Below are 10,000 nucleotides of genomic sequence, written 5' to 3'. Positions count from 1 at the left end.
CCTCCTGAGGAGCTAGAACGACAGCAGACGTCAGCCACTGGTGCCTGGCGTCTGGTGTTTTTTTTTTGTTGTTACTTTTTTTTAACAATTCATTGCTATTATTATGATTTTTTGCAGTATTGAAGATCAGACCCACAGTTTCACAAATGCTAGGCAAAATGCTCTGCCATTGATCTACAATCCTCAGCCCTAAAATACCTGCACGCTCAAAAAGGCATTAAACAATTGAACCTTGGATATTTGCCATTTTCTACTTTCATGAATCTATTATTATTATTATTATTATTATTATTTGTATCGGTCCTGGGGCTTGAACTCAGGGCCTGGACCCTGTCACTTAGGTTTTTCATTCAAGGTTAGTGCTCTACCACTTGAGCTACAGCACCATTGCCAGCTTTGTGTGTGTGAGAGAGAAAGAGAGAGAGAGATTAATTGATAATAAGAGTCTCCTGGACTTTCCTGCCCTGGGCTGGCTTTGAACTTGAATCCTCAGCTCGCTGCCTCCTGAGCAGCTTGGATGATAAGCATGAGCCACGGTGACCTAGCTATTGTTTATCTATTATATTATCCAGCCCATCTGGAATTTGTTCTGGTGAACACTGGGAATTAGGATAAAATTTTATTACAGCTCAAAATAATTAGGTAATCATTTTAACACCCGTGCACACGCGCGTGCACACACACAATTCCTTTTCTTCAGCAATTTATGATATCTTCCTCAATATAGGCCAAACTTTTAAATAATGCATTAAAATCTATTCCTAGCTTATTAGGTCTGCTCCATTGAACTATTTTTGCCCTGGTTGGAGTCAGTCCTTAATTTTGGTTTAAATTTTTTATCATAAAGAAGAAAGGAAAATTACCTGCTGTGGCATGTGCTTGTACTTATAGAAAATCTTTTTTTTGTCAGTCCTGGGACTTGAACTCAGAGCCTGGGCACTGTCCCTGAGCTTCTTTTGCTCAAGGCAAGAGCTCTACCACCTGAACCAAGCACCACTTCTAGCTTTTTCTGTGGGTGTGGTACTGAGGAATGGAACCCAGGACCTCATCCATGCTAGGCGAGCACTCTACCGCTGAGCCACCTTCCCAGCCCCTCACTTGACTTTTTCTGCTCCAGGCTGGCACTCTACCACTTGAGCCACACCTCCACGTTCAGCTTTTTTTTGCCATTTAATTGGAGATAAAGAGTCTCTCAGAGATCTACCTGGATAGCTTCAAACCTGGATCCTCACATTCTCTGGAGTTGCTAGGATTATAGGTGTGATCACTAGACATTATTTTTTAATTAGCCTATATAATAAGGACAATGATGGTTCTATCCCATTAAACATAGCTGTCTCTGATGCTCTCATTTGAAGTCAGGATCTCTACCTTGGTAGACTAAACACTCTACCACTTGAGCTCCAGTTCCAGTCCCTTTTTTGCTTTACTTATTTCTCAGTCTCCTGTTTTGGCTTTGGGGCCACCTTTGGACCACAAGCAATTCTCCTACCTATAAAAACCATGTGGTTGGTGTTGCAGGTATGTACCACCATACCCAGCCACCATATTTCTCTAAGATTGAAGCACTCAAGATACTTTTCCCCAGCTTTTTGAAATGCACCGGACATTAAGGTCAGCTCCGGTCATCTTACTACGCAGTTAAAAACACAGGAGAAAGTTAATCTTTTATCTCCTCCGGGGGACTCTCTCTCCTGCTAAGGATATCTGTATAAACTGTAGAAGCCACACGTGGCTGGGAGATCATGGGGTAAACTTTACCTTGGGAAAATGATCCTTATCTCTTGAATTTCAACTGATTATAATCTGGAACTTCAACCACTTATACAGCAATAATTACACTTAAAATCCAATCCAAGGGCTGGGAAGGTGGCTTAGGGGTAGAGTGCTCACCTAGCATACACGAAGCCCTGGGTTCGATTCCTCAGTACCACATCCACAGAAAAAGCCAGAAGTGGCACTATGGCTCAAGTGGTAGAGTGCTAGTTTTGAGCCAAAGAAGTTCAAGGACAGTGCCCGGGCCCTGAGTTCAAGTCCCAGGACTATCAGAAAAAAAAAAAGTAGGTATACTAGAAATGTAAATATTCAATGCTCAGCAGGCCCTCTATCTTTAGGCCCTCAATAATGAGGTGTGCATGTTGGGCACACCCAACTTTATGGCAGATGGAATTCAGTACCCACTTCCTGATAAGCGACTTCTACCCAAGGACATGTTGTACTTGTTGGCCAGCTAAGTACATCCCCTGAGCAGGAGAAAATCAGGGCACCCTGCCAGGTCCTGGGAGGCTCATGCCTGTCACCCCAGCTACTCAGGAGGCTGAGATCTGGAGGATCATGGTGCAAAAGCAGCCGGAGCAGGAACGTCTGTGAGACTCTTATCTCCAATGAACCACCAGAAAACCAGAAGTGGCGCTGTGGCTCAAGTGGTAGAGCGCCTACCTTGAGCTGAAGAGCTGAAGGACAGTGCCCAGGCCCAGAGTTCAAGCCCCAGACCGACCAAAACAAAAAATGTTAATAGCCAGGGGCCAGTGGCTCATGCCTGTCATCCTAGCTACTCAGGAGGCTGAGATCTGAGGATTGTGATTCAAAACCAGCCCGGGCCAAGGCCAGAACTCTACCACTTTGAGCCACAGCTCCACTTCCAGCTGTTTGTGGGTGGGCTCATCGGAGATAAGAGCCTCAAGGATTTTCTGTCCAGGCTGGCCTTGAACCATGATCCTCACATCTCAGCCTCCAGTCTAGCTAGGATAACGGGCGTGAGCCACCAGCACCCAGCTCCGTAGCTTCTTCCTTTTAAAAGAGGACTTTGAACGCTGCATGTGCAGCCTGGAGACATGGTTTTTCTTTTAGTGAAGTCTCCACAGAGGCTGCTTTGCACTGGCCGATTTTGCCTCTATATCCCAGAAAGAGAGAGAGAGAGAGAGAGAAAGAGAGAGAGAGAGAGAGAGAGAGAGAGAAAAGGAGTCTATTCATCCTGGATCCAAGGCTTCTTTTTGCTGCTGTGTGTGATAAATTGAGGCCCCGGGAGGGGATTTTGCTACAGTGTGCTGTACAAGGTGATTTGTTTGGTCCTCATTGTCCGTCCTTGTATCAAGAGAAAGAGCTCCCCCTGCCACTCCCCAGCTCTCAAGACTTGATACCAGCATTCAAGGATTCATTCTCCCAACCGGGCGCTGTGGCTCACACCTGTCATCCCAGCTACTCAGGAGGCTGAGCTCTGGAGGATCGGGAGTCGAGGCCAGCCTGGGCAGGAAAGTCCATGGAACTTTTTATTTAAGGTTAGCGCTCTACCACTTGAACCACAGTGCCACTTCTAGCTTTTTGCTGGTTCATTAGAGATAAGAGTCTCATAGAACTTTCCTGTCAGGGGCTGGCTTCACAACACGATCCTCTAGATCTCAGCCTCTCAAGTAGCAAGGATGACAGGTGTGAGCCACCAGCACCTGGATTTGCCTTTAAAAAGAATTTTTTTTTTTTTTCAGATAGGTTCTCATACCTTTTGCCCGGGCTGGCCTTGAATCTCAATTCTCCTGGCTCAGTCTCCCAAGTAGCTGGAATTACAGGCGTGAGCTACCCCACCCAGCCTTTAAAAATAAAAATAAAGAGGAGTTTAATCACCTGAAAGAAGAACAATTATTGCCTGAAGGAAGAGAAGGGAACATGAGTTTCTAGAACAAGATCTTCAGTGATCTCTAGAAAGCACAGGTAGAGGCTTAGTACGGAAACTGAGGCAAAAAGTAGCCTCTGGGGCTGGCAGCAGCGTACTCTAGACTGCAGTTGTGTTACCCACAATCTGAGGATCCCAGTTCAAAGCCAGCCTGGGCAAGAAAAGTCTGTGCTGTGGCACAGGGGATAGAGTGATAGCCTTGAGCAAAAGAAAATCAAGGACAGTGGTCAGACCCCAAGTTCAAGCCCCAGGACTGGCCTACAGAATCATAATAATAATAATAATGTCCTAGACACTCAGGTTCACAAGTTGGTGAAGTTTAGATACAACTAATTAGATAAGATAACAGAACATGTCTTTGCCCATCAACTATAGTTCCTGGGGAAATAAAAGCAGCCAAAGTCCACAAAAACCCGTGGCTCTCATGAAACATGAAGTTCTCCAACAGTCCCATATGCAGGAGTTTTATGACCAGGTGCAGTTGCTCCTGCCTGTAATCCCCGCTCAGTGAAAGACACAATCCAAGTAACTGTAGTACCAACTGCAACAGGAGGATTGTAGTCTGGACAAAAGCTGCATGGGATCCTGCATGGAGAAATAACATGAAACTGGGCACCGGTGGCTCATGCCTGTCAGCTACTCGGGAGGCTGAGCTCTGAGGATCGTGGTTCAAAGCCAGCTCTGGGCAGGAAAGACCATGAGACTCTGATCTTCAACGAACCACGCAAAAACCAGAAGCAGAGCTGTGGTTCAAAGTGGTAGAGCACTAGCCTTAAATAAAAAGTTTCACGGCCTTTCCTGTCCGGGGTGGCCTCGAACCACAGTCCTCAGATCTCAGCCTCCTGAGTTGCTTCTTGTTAAACTCTTAACTGTTCCAAGAGATTTCACCATCAGAATGATCATACATGTTACATAGATGAACCTTTACATATTTCCTGCATCCGGGTCCCTGAGTGGTCCCTTCCTGCATCTGGGTTCCTGAGTCTGCACATACTACTTTCCCCCCATTATCCGCCCTGGGCTTCAACCTCCTATTGTGTATGTACTGCACGGCCTCCCTCCCTTCCTCCTTCCTTTCTTCCTCCCTCCCTTCCCTTGTCTTCCTCCCTCCCTTCCTTCCTCCCTTCCCTCTTCCCCTTCTTCCATTGAACAAAACTTTATATATCCAGTGCATTTTGCCCAGGCTTCAAACATATATAATATAAAAGACCTATTTTCTACGGTTATTACGCGTGTGGCGTGTGGCCCTGCGCGTGTTACTTCTATGTGGGTTGATATAAAGGCAGGATGTCCACGCAGGGCGTGCGCCTCTGCTCCCAGTGTGTGGAAAATGACTTCCTGGAAGCGGAAGCGGAAACAGGAGGGTCTTTTGTTGTGTTGGCTCTTTTGCTTTTGTCTTGTTTTTTCCTTGGGTGTGCTGGCGTCTTTGGGAAGGAGAGGGGGAGAGAGGGCGCAGACCTGGAGGGAGGGAGGAGGAAGGGAGGAAGGGAGGAGGAAGGGGAGAGGGTGGAGGTAAGGGGGGGGAGCCAGGCAGCAGTGGGTCTCAGTAGACCTCGGTGTGGAAAATGAATGGTATAATTGGTGTGGTGGGGGCAGAAGGAGGATCCAAGGAGGGGGAGTGAGAGAGCGAGGGGAGGGGCACGGTGCCCCAGAAGAAGTGCTCTCGCTGCCCGGTTTAGGGGCGGTAACCCCTTTATAACAGCAGCCACCAGCAGGTGTGGGGCCCAGCAGCAGTGGTGAGGATGATGGTGATGATGAAGACAAACGTGATGGGAGCACAGTGCTGAGGAACAAGCAGCTGGCTTGGGGTGGGGTGTGCGGCAGCACTGCTGAGCAACCGTTCATCCGTGTGCACTTTCACCCACCCATCCACCCATCCATCCACCCATCCATCCACCCATCTACCCATCCACCCACCCATCCATCCACCCATCCACCCATCCATCCACCCACCCATCCATCCACCCATCCACCCATCCACCCATCCACTCATCCACCCATCCATCCACCCATCCATCCACCCATCCACCCATCCACCCATCCACTCATCCACCCATCCATCCACCCATCCATCCACCCATCCATCCACCCATCCACCCATCCATCCACCCACCCATCCGTCCGTCCATCCACCCATCCACCCGTCCATCCATCCACCCATCCATCCATCCATCCATCCACCCACCCATCCATCCACCCATCCACCCATCCATCCACCCACCCATCCACCCATCCATCCATCCACCCACCCATCCATTCTTCCATCCACCCACCCATCCATCCATCCACCCACCCACCCATCCACCCACCCACCCACCCATCCATCCACCCATCCACCCACCCATCCATCCACCCACCCACCCACCCATCCATCCATCCATCCATCCACCCATCCATCTTCCATCCACCCACCCACTCATCCACCCACCCACTCATCCACCCTCCATCCAACCATCCATCCATCCATCCATCCATCCAACCACCCACTCACTCATCCATCCATCCACCCATCCCTCCACCCATCCATCCACCCACCCATCCATCCATTCATCCAACCATCCATCCATCCATCCACTCATCCACCCATCCATCCACTCATCTACCCATCCCTCTATCCATCCATCCACCCACCCATCTATTCATCCAACCATCCATCCATCCATCCATCCACCCATTCATCCATCCATCCACCCATTCATCCATCCATCCACCCACCCACCCATTCACCCATTCATCCATCCACCCATCCACTCACCCACCCATCCACCCTCCATCCATCCATCCACCCATCCATCCATCCTTCCTTCCATCCATCCATCCACCCATCCCTCCATCTATCCATCCATCCTTCCATCCATCCATCCATTCACCCATTCATCTATCCACCCACCCATCCAGCGACTCACCAAGAGTCTGTCTGTCTGTCTGTCTATCTGTCTATCTATCTATCCATCCATCCCGGGAGAGCTTCCAGGAGGAGAGCAGTGCTTGCAGGGTGGCACTGGACCTGGACGAGGGGGAGAGGGAGAGGGAGAGAAAGGAAAGGGGAGGAGGGAGGAGAAAGAAGAAGATGAGGAAGGGGAGAGGATGGGAGGGAAGGAAAGACAGCGACCGGAGAAGGGAAGGAAGAGGGAGGAGGAAACAGAGGGGAAGGAAAGGGGGCGGAGCCAGCACGCGGACGCAGGCGGCTGGGAGGGCGTGGCCTGCCCCGTCCCCGCCCCCTCATCCCCGAGGCGGGCGAGCGTAGAGCGGGCGGAGGGGGCGTGGCCCGCGCGCTGTCGCCGGCGCCGGAGGGCGTGGCCTGCCCCGTCCCCGCCCCCTCGTCCCCGGGGCGGGCGAGCGCGGGGCGGGCGGAGGGGGCGTGGCCCGCGCGCGGACGCCGGCGCCGGAGGGCGTGGCGTGGCCGGGCCCCGCCCCCTCATCCCCGAGGTGGGCGAGCGCGGGGCGGGCGGAGGGGGCGTGGCCCGCGCGCGGACGCCGGCGCCGGAGGGCGTGGCGTGGCCGGGCCCCGCCCCTCCGCTGGCTTCCTCCCCCAGGGCGGGGAGGAGGCGCCAGGGCCCGAGGCCTCCGCGCGCGCCGCCGCCGCCGCCGCCGCCCCGCCCGCCCCGCCCGCCCCGCCCGGGCCCCTGGCCGGCTCTGGGCCGGGCCTCGCGGCTGGCTTCGCCGGGCTGGGTGGTGGTGGTGGTCCGCGTGGGGTGCTTTGCTGTGTCGGCCGCCGGGGGGCGCCGGGTCCCGGGGGCGGCGGCGGCGACCTTGGCGGGCGCGTCCTCCCCCCCCCCCCCCGGCCCGGGATCCCGCGGACACCGGAGGACGCGGAGCACGCGAGGAGGAGCCCCGGCTCCCCCTAAAGCCCGAGCCGACCCCCCCCCCCCGCCGCGGGGCCTCCGAGGGTAAGTCGGGGTGCGGCCGGGGGGGGGGGCGTGTGCGAACCCCGGAAGTGATGCCTGAGGGGGGGGAGCCCGGGAGGCCTGGGGGGGTCCCCCCGCTCAGCTCCGAGGCCCTGGGGCGCCGCCGGCAGGGGGTTTCCGGGGATCCCCCCTCTCTCCCCGCACCCCGATCTCTACCCCGGGACACTTTTGGGGGACCCCCCCCTTTCTCCTCAGGGTCTCTGCGCGCTTTGTGTTCGGGTGCCCCCCCTCCCCTCTCCCCAGTTCTTCAAGGTCAGCCCGAGGGTTGGCAGGCACCCCCTTGTTTCTGATCTCTTAATTTTTGGGGGATCCCCCCCTCCCCACCCCGGAGCTGGGGCTGGCGGGAAGCGAGGCCCCCCTCCCCCAGCGCTGCTTCTGGGTGCTCTTGCTGGTGTCTTGCACGCGGCCCCCCCTTCATCCGCAGCTGGTGCTTTTTTGGGGTGCATGTGTATAGGGGGGGTGTTCACTGGAGATGAGAGTCTCTCCAGGACTTCCAGGCCGGGGAACCCCGATCCTCCGGATCTCAGCCTCCAACAGCGCCTGGGATCACGGGTACCCGGTGCTCGCCCCGTCCATCATCATCATCATCATCATCATCATCCTCAGCATCAGCATCAGCAGCATCAGACATGTTAAGTTGTGTTCCCTCAAAAGTTCTCTGCAGTCAGGGGCTGCGCAGGTACACACACACACACACACACACACACACACACACACACACACTGCGCAGGTACACACACACACACACACACACACACACACACACACCCTCAGCCCCCTCAGCCCGGCCGGTGTGCGTGCAGCCGGCTTTAGTTGTTCAAGTTGTTCTTTGGGCCTGGGCTTTGAACTCAGGACCCGAGCGCCTTCCCTGAGCTTGGCACTCTTACTCTGGGACCCAGCTGGCACCTCTGACTCCCCCCCCCAATCCAGGTTCCTGGGTGATAAAAAGTCTCCCAGACTTTCCTGCCCAGCACTGGCCTCGAACCCCCAAACCCTCAGCCTCCCGAGTGGCAGGGATTACAGGCGTGCACTTACCGGCTCCGCTTTACTCTGTGCTTTTTAATTGTATATATATATATACATAGAGAGAGAGCGCCTCTAAAATAGTATGGAGGCCACTTTTTACTTCCCAACCCACCCCCCAGCCCTACCTCATCCCCAGCAAGCAATGGGCAGGAAGTGGGGGGTCCAAGCCAAATCCCGATCAGCACCCCCCTCCCCCACAGCAAGGGCAGAGAGCCTGGCAACAAAAACCCAATGTGTTTGTTTTGTCCCGCGAGCTTCTGCTTTTCCTTGGCTCTGTCTGATCTTAAACTTTCCATTACCCTAAGAATCCTCCACCAGCCACCTGGGGGGGAGCTTTGGTGTGTGTGTGGGGGGGGGGCAGAGTTGGAGGGGGAGGGGGTACTTGTCCCCAATCTGGCCTGGTTGAAGCCTGGGTTCAATTCTAGCGTGTTCTTGTTTATAGATTTCCTTTTTTTTTTTAAACTGGTGCTGTGTGACCTTGAATGCCAACTTGACCTCTCTGGCTTGTGGGTTAAAGAAAGACACAGTTGTGTTGTGTTTTGCGTTCCGTGCCGGTCCCGGGGTTTGAATTTTGGGGGTGGAGGATTGGGGGAGTGGCTGTGGGCATTCTTGCCCTCAGTTTGTTACCCCCTCCTCCCGATCCGCCATCCTTCAGCTCCCAGCCAAGGCCGGGATTACAGGCGTGAGCTGCCGCTCCTGCGGGATGAGAGAGATCGTTGTTTTGTTTTGTTTTTTTTTTTGCGGTGAAAGTTTCTGTGAAAGTTTGTATGCCCTGGGGGAAAGTTTTTGTGTGTGCGCGCGTGCGTGTGTGTGTTTTAAATTTCGGGGTGCAGTGGGGACGCGGGGGGCGGGGGGGGGGGGGAGAGGGAGGAGTTCTCAGCCAGAGAAAGTCTGGGAATGGAGCCAGGTGGTGTGAAAAAGGGGGCTGCAATTCTCCCAGGAAGGGAGGGAGGGAGGGAGGGAGGGAGGCGCCGGCTCCTCAACTTTCAGTTTAACTATTTGCCTTGGGGTGAACTTTGTTCCCGCTACAAGGAAGACCTGTGTCAATTGCTGGATGATTCGGGGGCTGGTCATCCGGGCTTCTGGTTGGCTGGTTGGTTTGTTTGGATGTCTTACCTGTCGTGGGACTTGAACCTGGGGCCCAGGGCGCTGTCCCTGAGCCTCTTTTGGTGCTCAGCACTTAGCGCTTTGAGCCACAGCTCCACGTATCCCACGGACTTTTCTTCCCCCCATGGGGGTTGGCCTCGAACCTCGATCCTCCGGATCTCAGCCTCCCTGAGTAGCTGGGAAGACAGGCGGGAGGCACTTGGCGCTGGCTGGCTTCTTGTGGAGACTCCTTAGGCCTTCCCTAGACTTTTGCCCCGCATGGAGTCTCCCCTTTTGAGTCTCCCATGTGTCC

This window comes from Dipodomys spectabilis, unplaced genomic scaffold, assembly GCF_019054845.1.
Source record: "Dipodomys spectabilis isolate Male_0828 unplaced genomic scaffold, ASM1905484v1 ptg000251l, whole genome shotgun sequence".
Classification (NCBI taxonomy): domain Eukaryota; kingdom Metazoa; phylum Chordata; class Mammalia; order Rodentia; family Heteromyidae; genus Dipodomys; species Dipodomys spectabilis.
The sequence above is the reverse complement of the archived record's forward strand: the minus strand, read 5'-3'. Positions refer to the sequence as shown.